Source organism: Lygodium microphyllum, chromosome 24, assembly GCF_053477565.2.
Source record: "Lygodium microphyllum isolate KBCC chromosome 24, Lygodium_microphyllum_v1.1.10, whole genome shotgun sequence".
Lineage (NCBI taxonomy): Eukaryota > Viridiplantae > Streptophyta > Polypodiopsida > Schizaeales > Lygodiaceae > Lygodium > Lygodium microphyllum.
The window spans coordinates 20,592,119-20,600,919 of record NC_141158.1 but is presented as its reverse complement, the minus strand read 5'-3'; positions in this window follow the sequence as shown (position 1 = coordinate 20,600,919).

Below are 8,801 nucleotides of genomic sequence, written 5' to 3'. Positions count from 1 at the left end.
CATTGATCCCAATAATAAGCAAGTCATCAATATATGCAATAAAAATTAGCAAATCTAAAATATGTGAAATTGAAGTAACATATGCCATAAAAGGATCACTCGCTAAAGAAGCATGATCAAGAGAAATTTTAGCATGCTATTGATCATAGATATCAAGATAATAAAGTCCTAATGTGAGAGAGTGCTAGTCAATATAATCATCATAAAAGGGCCATCAAAGAGAACATGAAAGCCCGAAGAAACAATGGTTGAGATGGAAAGAAGGTTCTTCTTATAATTCCTAGTGCATAGAGGACATCATGTAACATCATGGAAGTGCCATATTTAGTATTAACTTCCACATTATTAATGCCTTCAATTGCATAAGAGGCGTTGTTTGCACACATGATTATGTCCCCCTTAGGCATATGAGAAATGGATGAGAATATTTCTCAACAAAAATTGGTAAGCTTAGAAGCACCACTATCGAAATACTAAGTGGAAGCCGCATCAATGATAAAAGAATAAGCATCCTGAATAGAAGGATTACACTCACTCGATGAAGAAAGTATATTCATTGTGCTTGATGGGGTTGGTAGTCTTGTGACAAGGTTGGCAATTTTGTTGGTGACAACAAGACCGAACTCCTTCTTTTTCTTCTCTAATGCAATGCACTACGACATACATTTTGTGGTGTCATGCCCTGACTTTCGATGATAATTGCACTTCTTTGGTTTGTTGGATGGACTGTTGGAAGGGTTGAAAGATAATGGACAAGCATGGGAAGGTGTGTGTTGGAGGAATTATTTAATGAGGAAGATACATGACCAACATGCACATTTTCTAGTTTTTTACTAGAATGATTGTACTTCACTTGATTTTCATTGTTTCCACAATGGTGGGTAAAAGGATTGTTTGATTGCCGATGTTGTTGTGATTGAGATGCCTCTATTCTTCCTGCAATAAGAGGGAGACAAGCTAGTCAAAACTATAGGTAACTTGGTTGCCCATAGCTACCAACCACAAGATGGTAGCAAAACCTTGATATGACTCCAATACACCATTCAGAGTGATGGAAACAACCTAATTATATGGGATCATTTCATCAATATTCAATGATTGCTCAATATGATCTTTGATTATAAGCATCCATATTACCTCCTTCTTCCATGTGAAGTTTTTCTAGTTTCTTTGTACATAAGTAATATGCACTTCATTGCACACTTGATATAATGATGCAAGCTTATCCCATGCATCCTTGACTACCTTGCATGATCAAATGTGTGGAATGATCTCTCTCTTCACAAATAAAGTGATAAGGGCATGCACTTGGCATCACAACCATCCCATCAAATGTACTCTTGAGTGGGAGGGCAACATGGAAGAGAAAGATGATTCGGCATCATGAGAGCCACCTTTCGATGTGGATGTGGGAGGTGGTGTTGGTGTTGCAAAAGCCAGCCTTTGCTCAGTGTCATTGACAATATGCCATAAATTCTTCACGACAAGAAGATGTCACATCATGTAAAGCCCAAATTAGCTGATTGGTGCCATCAAGCTTGTTTCATCAGTGCCAAGAATACCCAACAAATCATTATTATTGCTTGCAATGAGTGAAAATTGATAATAAAATAATAATTTCTACTTTTAAAAAAAGAAAACAAATGCCCAAATAATAATAATCCACTAATAGAAGATATATCGACCACTTCAAAGAAGTCAAATAATGTGAAGAATATTAACTTTCTCTTATTGTTTTCCTACTAATAAGGAGAGAAAGAAATATATGGAAAATAATAATTTCAAAATAAAACATTACTTGAACAAGGCAAGAATCAGCAATATGTTGAAATGAGACATTGGTGGTTGAGATGCTCCAATAATATGGATAGCCTACAAAATTTGAGAGAATTTTTCCAATAAATATATTGAAATTCAAGATCAAGAGAAAATAGGACAAGATGCCAAATAACATGATTTTTTAGCACATTAAGGTCAAAGAAATCAATTGAGGCAAAAATCCCTAATTTTGAGTGCCTCAGAGGTGATATTGGGCAACATCCCTAAATTTCACCTAAAATTTAAAGAGAGATTGAAGAAATTTGATAAAATTATAGCCTAATTGATGTTTAAATGTTGTGTCTCAAGGTGAATTAAGCCTCAATTTCGCTGAGATTTAATGAATTTTATAAAAGCTCCAAATATTCCAATGAATTTTGGGTGAAATTGGGCTCAAATGGTGAAAACCCCCAAATTTTATCATGAAATTAAAGAGAAATTTGAAGAATATGAAACTTTTACTCAAATGATGTCGAATGATGCGCTTATTGATGAATTAGGCCTCAATTTTGATTAAGAGACCCAAATTTCAAAAAAGTCTCAAATTTGGCAACAAAATTGGAATCAAATTGAAGATCTCCAACAAAAAGCCCCAAATTTGCCAAGGAACTCTAGTAATTTTCTTCAATTTGATAATCCATCTAGGGAAATTGATCCCCAAATTTTTTGCATGAATTGGAGCTGAATTGGGAGATTTTAGAAAAATCCTCAATTTTTACACCATTTATGATTGGGAAGGGCCTAGTATGTGAACTAGGGCTTGTGTTGGATAAATAATAAAGAAGGATAATAATAATAATATTTCTTTAATGGAATTTGAAACTTTAGTGTATCAAGCAAACTAGAGACTACATAATGTGAAATAAAGAGTCAACCTCATAGACTCATGCGATAGAAGTAGGCAGTTGTAAGTAGTTAGCTCCAAGCGGGGCTACCAAAAATAGGTGATAATCTGTAGCATGGTATGGGGATTTGACAAGGCACAATAACAAAGGATTGAAGGACTTGCTACTCATGCTCGTGCAAAAGAAGGGACTGAGTGGTTTTGATCAGTTGAGCACTTGAGAGGGCAAAGGGCCGAGTGATAAGTGCCCCTGATATGTAGGACGGCTCCTGAGACTCACGGAAGCTTAGAGGGGCTCTGAGCTAGTAAATTCCCTGTTGACCGCGGACTGACCGTGAACAAAGTGCGATCACATATAGCCCAATCCGATGAGATTGGAAGGTCCTATCCTATTTTGGACAATGTCTTTTTTTTTTAAAGACGGTTTTGTACCACTCTACAGAGTGATGGTTCTACTTGTTATTATGAAATAAAGTATTTGATTTTCAAATTGTTTGTTATGTGCTAAAGATTGAGTTTAACGAACTAGGTTAACTAAGTAATAAAAGGAAGCTATTTTTTATATGTCCAAACAGTGTGGTAGTATGCTTTGCTAATTGGAAAACTAACGCAAACCCAATCAAGGAAAGTGGGAGGCTTCGATCCCAACAATCGAACGCCTATGGCTAGGTGAATCGGATAAGTTGGATAACTTTCCAACACTAGATAGAGCTTATTAAATCGTGACCCTTCCAATATTGGTAGGATTAGTTACTAGATTTAACACCATTTTAGGGGGGCCGGAGCTAAGATTTTACCTTATGGGTAGGGAGATCGAGTTACACTCCCCCCGGTCTCTCACTCTCTTTAAACCAAGGTGTTAACCTCACTCCTGTCTTTAATTGATTACAAAGTGGTCTTTCTTAGGTGGTTGTTAGATTGATGTTAGGGGTGACTTGTCCACACTTCTCTTGTGAAGTAGAACTGAGAATCCCATGCCTTGAAACTATGGAGACACTATCTATTGGGAAGGAAATTCACTTTAGTGACAGATCATAAAAGTCTTAAGTGGATCTTCACCCAAGCTGACCTAAACATGAGGCAAAGAATATGGATAGAGATACTGCAAGAGTTTGATTTTGAAATCAAATATCATCCAAGGAGGACAATGCTGTTGTAGATGCCTTAAGTCGAAAAGCCTTTCTTAATAGTATTGTAGAAGTTTGAAGCTTAAGAACCATATCCATACTTGATAACCCTGTACTTGAGCTTGTATGCCAAGCTATTTCTCAGGATAAGAAATATGAAGGACTTATGGCTAAGGTACTTCAACGAGGAAGCTCTGACAAAGAAATATCTAAGATTAAGGATTATCATGCTAGCAATGGTTGTCTATATTACCATGATCGCCTTTGTGTCCCAAAAGGACCAGAAGTGAAAACCAAGATCTTATGGGAAGCACATGACAACCCCATTGCACGACATCTGGGGTATGCCAAGACACACAACGCAATTTGTAAGAGCTATCACTAGCCAAGATTGAAAAGGAATGTTTAAAGTATGTAACTCAGTCGTCAAAGAGTCAAGGCAGAAAGGATCAAGATGCATGGAGAGTTACAACCCTTGGACATGCCAAGACACTCAACGCAATTTGTAAGAGCTATCACTAGCCAAGATTGAAAAGGAATGTATTAAAGTATGTAACTCAGTCGTCAAAGAGTCAAGGCAGAAAGGATCAAGATGCATTGAGAGTTACAACCCTTGGACATTCCACAAATTAAATGGAAGTCAATAAGTATGGACTTTGTTGTTGAATTACCTATCGTTGCTGGTGGATATGATTCCATCATGGTAGTTATTGATAGATTGACAAAGTTGCACACTTGATCCCAGTCAAAACAACCTATAAGTCATCTAACATTGCTAGAGTCTTTATCAAAGAAGTATTTAGGCTACATGGATTACCAAAGAGCATAATCAATGACCAAGACTCTCAAGTTCACATCTAAGTTTTGGACTTGCCTATTCCAAGCAATTGGAACGCAGCTATACTTCAGTACTGCTTATCATCCTCAAACGGATGGCCAAACTGAGAGGGTGAACCAGACCATTGAAGATATTCTAAGGTCTTATTGTGGCAAAGAACCAAGATGGTGGATTGAACATCTACCTTTGGTGGAGTTTGCTTATAACACTGCCTTTCAACAAACAATCAAGATGTCGCCATTTCAAGCCTTATATAGGTAAGAATATCGTACACCTCTAAACTTCTCATATCCCACTCTCAAGGTAGAGACTTCTAAGGCTATACTTGAAGAGATGGACCAACAAATCCAATTGATCCGACGTGACGTTCAAGCTACTCAAGATCGTCAAAAGTCCTATGCAAATCTTGAAAGAAGAATGTTCAAGAAAGGTGACATGGTGTTTTTAAGCGTAAGGCCCGAAAAGAGCACATTATCCTTGGGAAAATACAAAAAGCTTAGTCCAAGATACTGTGAACCATATGAAGTAATCAAATTAATGGGAAGGTAGGTCTATAAGATTAAATTGCCAACCCATCTCAAGATTCACAATGTATATCATGTAAGCCTACAAAAACCTTATGTACCAAACCCCACCAATTAATGACGAACAAATAGCCATGCCTGCCCAAGGAGTTCTGGAAATGCAACTCGATAAGATTCTAGATACAAGGAAGAAAGCTCTAAGAAGTCGAATCCTAAGAGAACACCTAGTGCAATGGAAGGATTATCCTGAAGAGGATGCCACTTGGATCGATAAGGCAACACTTATGAAAGAATACCCCCAGTTTCTCTCGAGATGAGGACATCTCGATTTCTCTAAGGAGGTAAGAATGTAATGTCCCCATTACTTAGTTTATTTTAATAAACAATGTGTGTATACATTCTAAAATTTTTATTTATGTTAAAAACAAAATGGTAAAGATTACACGTTTTTAAAACTAGCTCTAACTATAAAGATAATTGATGAGGTATCATATGCCAGTTCATGGAAGGAATGCTTAGAAAACCCTCCCAAGACAAGCTTATTAAAACTATGTTTGTAGTATGGAACAACAAAAAGAATTAGCCTGGTGAATAGTCACTTCGCAGTTAAGTGCACTTGGGATGGGTAACCTCTCAAGAAGCTTTTCCTACAAACTAATGGGAGCTTCTCGCACGCAGTCAACAGCGCTAGCCTTCGTAGCCCATTGCCAAGTATGCCAAGGTCTATGCCTTGTTCACCGCCTTGGAGTGACACCTGCTCGATGACGCAACGCACGGTCTTCGCCGTATCTTTATCTCCACGTTACGTTCTAAAAACGGAGCCCCTCTGACATCATTGATTATGTCATCAAAAACACTAAAAAGCAAGTATTCTCTCTTTGCCCCCCTCCCCCGATTACTATATAAACAAGGATAGAGTGTCACATCAGAACCCATGCAAAAATCTCTCTCCACACCTACGCAAAAGTGCTGCTCAAATCCATCAAGCTTCTTCCATAGCTTCCTAGAGACATCGAGATGCTGAGGAAGGTCATGCTCGGAGAGCTCCCCATTGCGAGGAAGTAGTTGCTGCTGGAGGGAACTCAACACAAAGCTGAAGCGCAAAAGTGAAGGTTATCCCTGAATCCATTTAACCCGAAGGACCGATTATTCCATAATAAACCGCGGTTGCGATCATAGCCCGTAATCACAATGGATGACCGAACGGAGATAGTCAAGTTTAATACATAAGAAAATGATTACAATTAGTTAGAATGTACTTAAACTTACAAAAACATATTAGTATTATCAATTGCTTTTTAGGAAAAAACACGAAAATTGATGAGGGGGATAGATTCTATACATCCCATACATTGACAAGTATGTTAAAAATATTTTATGATTATGTCTACTTTTGAATTTGTGAATGATAAATTCTCTCTCTTATGATTCCGTGCTCGTAACAGTCGGATGAGTTGTGGATTGTGGTGGTTCAACACATTGGGATCCCCAACCCAATGTTCCCTAACACTCTATGGAGTATGGAAAAACTCACCCACGGATAGGAGTCTTATACTCCGAAAGAAGAGAGGTATTTTTGATTTTTGATCACTCGAGCAGCTAAGAGAACAAAGGGCTGAGTGATAAGTGCCCCAACTATGTAGGACAGCTCCTAAGAATCACAGAAGCTTAGATGGGCTCTGAGCCAGTAAATTTCATGTTGATTGCCAACTTGACTGTAGTCAGAGTGCAATCACATACAACCCAATCCTATGATATTGGAAGGTCCTATCTTAGGCTGGGCAATGTCTTTTTGCAAAAAAAACATTTTTGCACCACTCTACAGAGTGATGGTTCTACTTATTTTGAAATAAAGTATTTGATTTTTGAATTGTTTGTTATGTGCTAAAGATTGAGTTTAACGAATCAAATTTAATTAAGTAATAAAAGCAAGTTGTTTTTTATATGTCCAAACAACGTGGTAGTATACTTTGCTAATTAGAAAACTAAAGCAAATCCAATTGAAGAAAGTGGAAGACTTTGATCCTAACAATCGAACGCCTATGGCTGGGTGGACCCGATAAGTCATGTAACTTTCCAACACTAGATAGAGATGATTAAATCATGACCCTCCCAATATCGGTAGGATTAGTTACCAGGTTTAATAACGTTTAAGAGGACCGAAGCTAGGATTTTACCTAATGGATAGAGGAATCAAATTATACTCTCCCTTGTCTCACTCTCTTTGAACCAAGTGCAGTGTTAATCTCACTCCTACCTTTGATTAATTACAAAGTGATATTTCTTAGATGGGTGTTAGATTGTTGTTGTTGGGTGGGGGGGGGGGGGGGGGGGGGGTGTGATTTGTCTACACTTCCCCTGTGAAGTAAAGCTGAGATTTCCATGTTCAAACAAATCCTAGGTTTCCCATGGGGAGACTAGATGGTGATGTACATGGATATGAATTTCGGTCGACTACTAAGAGGACTTATCCATATCTCTTGGAGAAGGCACCTCACAATAATCAAAAGAATCCTTGGTACAAAGTCGTAACGTACCAAAGACTATACGATGGCTAAATTTATTTAAGAAGTATCAAGGATTATAATATCTCCCTCTCATGGTTAACAATCTGAACTAAACTACAAGAACCTCATTGTATTATTTGAGAAAGAAATGAGAATCCAAGACGATCTCTTAGAATACAAAATACCACTAAGAAGATGGAGCAAACTCTAATGTCGACATAAAATAGTAAGGATAGGATGAGACAATCTATTAGAATACAAAACTACCACTAAGAAGATGGAGCAAACTCTAATGTCGACATAAAATAGTAAGGATAGGATGATAGAGTAGGGAGCTCGAAAAATAGAGAAGAGATTCTAATACTTGATGGGGAGCATCACGATGCTCAATGAGAAGGTCAAGCACAAAAGATGAATCTCCTGACACGCATGAAATATATGGTTTGATTGAAGAGTGCATGTGCGCATGTGAACAATATGTGTAGCTCATGCAAACTCCAAACATCACAAATAGATAAAGGGAGGTTATTTATGGTTGTTAGGAAAGAAGACAATAATGTTTTAGATGAGGGCTAAAGCAAAGATTAATAGTAAAGACTACTACATATAACACAATAGAATTGTAAGTCAACTTAGTATCAAAAACCAAGGTATTGAGATAGAAGCAAGCATCCTTGAAAAGCTAGAAGAACTTGCAAAAGGTGAGTTCAAGGCCCATATGTCATGGTTTCCAAGTCTTCACTTAGACCTTAGTGAGAGATTGGCAAGTCTATGAGCAAACTATTTCGTAAGTGGGTTACCGTAAAAGTACACACCCCCAACTTTTTTTTTGAAAAGACTATTTAGCTATATGGATCCGTTGCACGGAGTCAAAAGTGTGCAAAATAGAAACCAAAAACTTATATAATTCAAAACATGTCATCAAGCCACTACTTCATACTTTGACCATTTTCAAAAAATCTTCATAATCTTTGCTACGTAATTGGAGAAACTAAGTGTGCTCTACAAATATGGACTACACAATTCTAAGCCCTACATGCATAAATGGCACAATGACATAACTTTGTTATAAGCTTTTACATGATCATTCCAATGTCTCCTCTAAATGTATTTTCTATGCACAACGACATGGAGTGTTTTTCA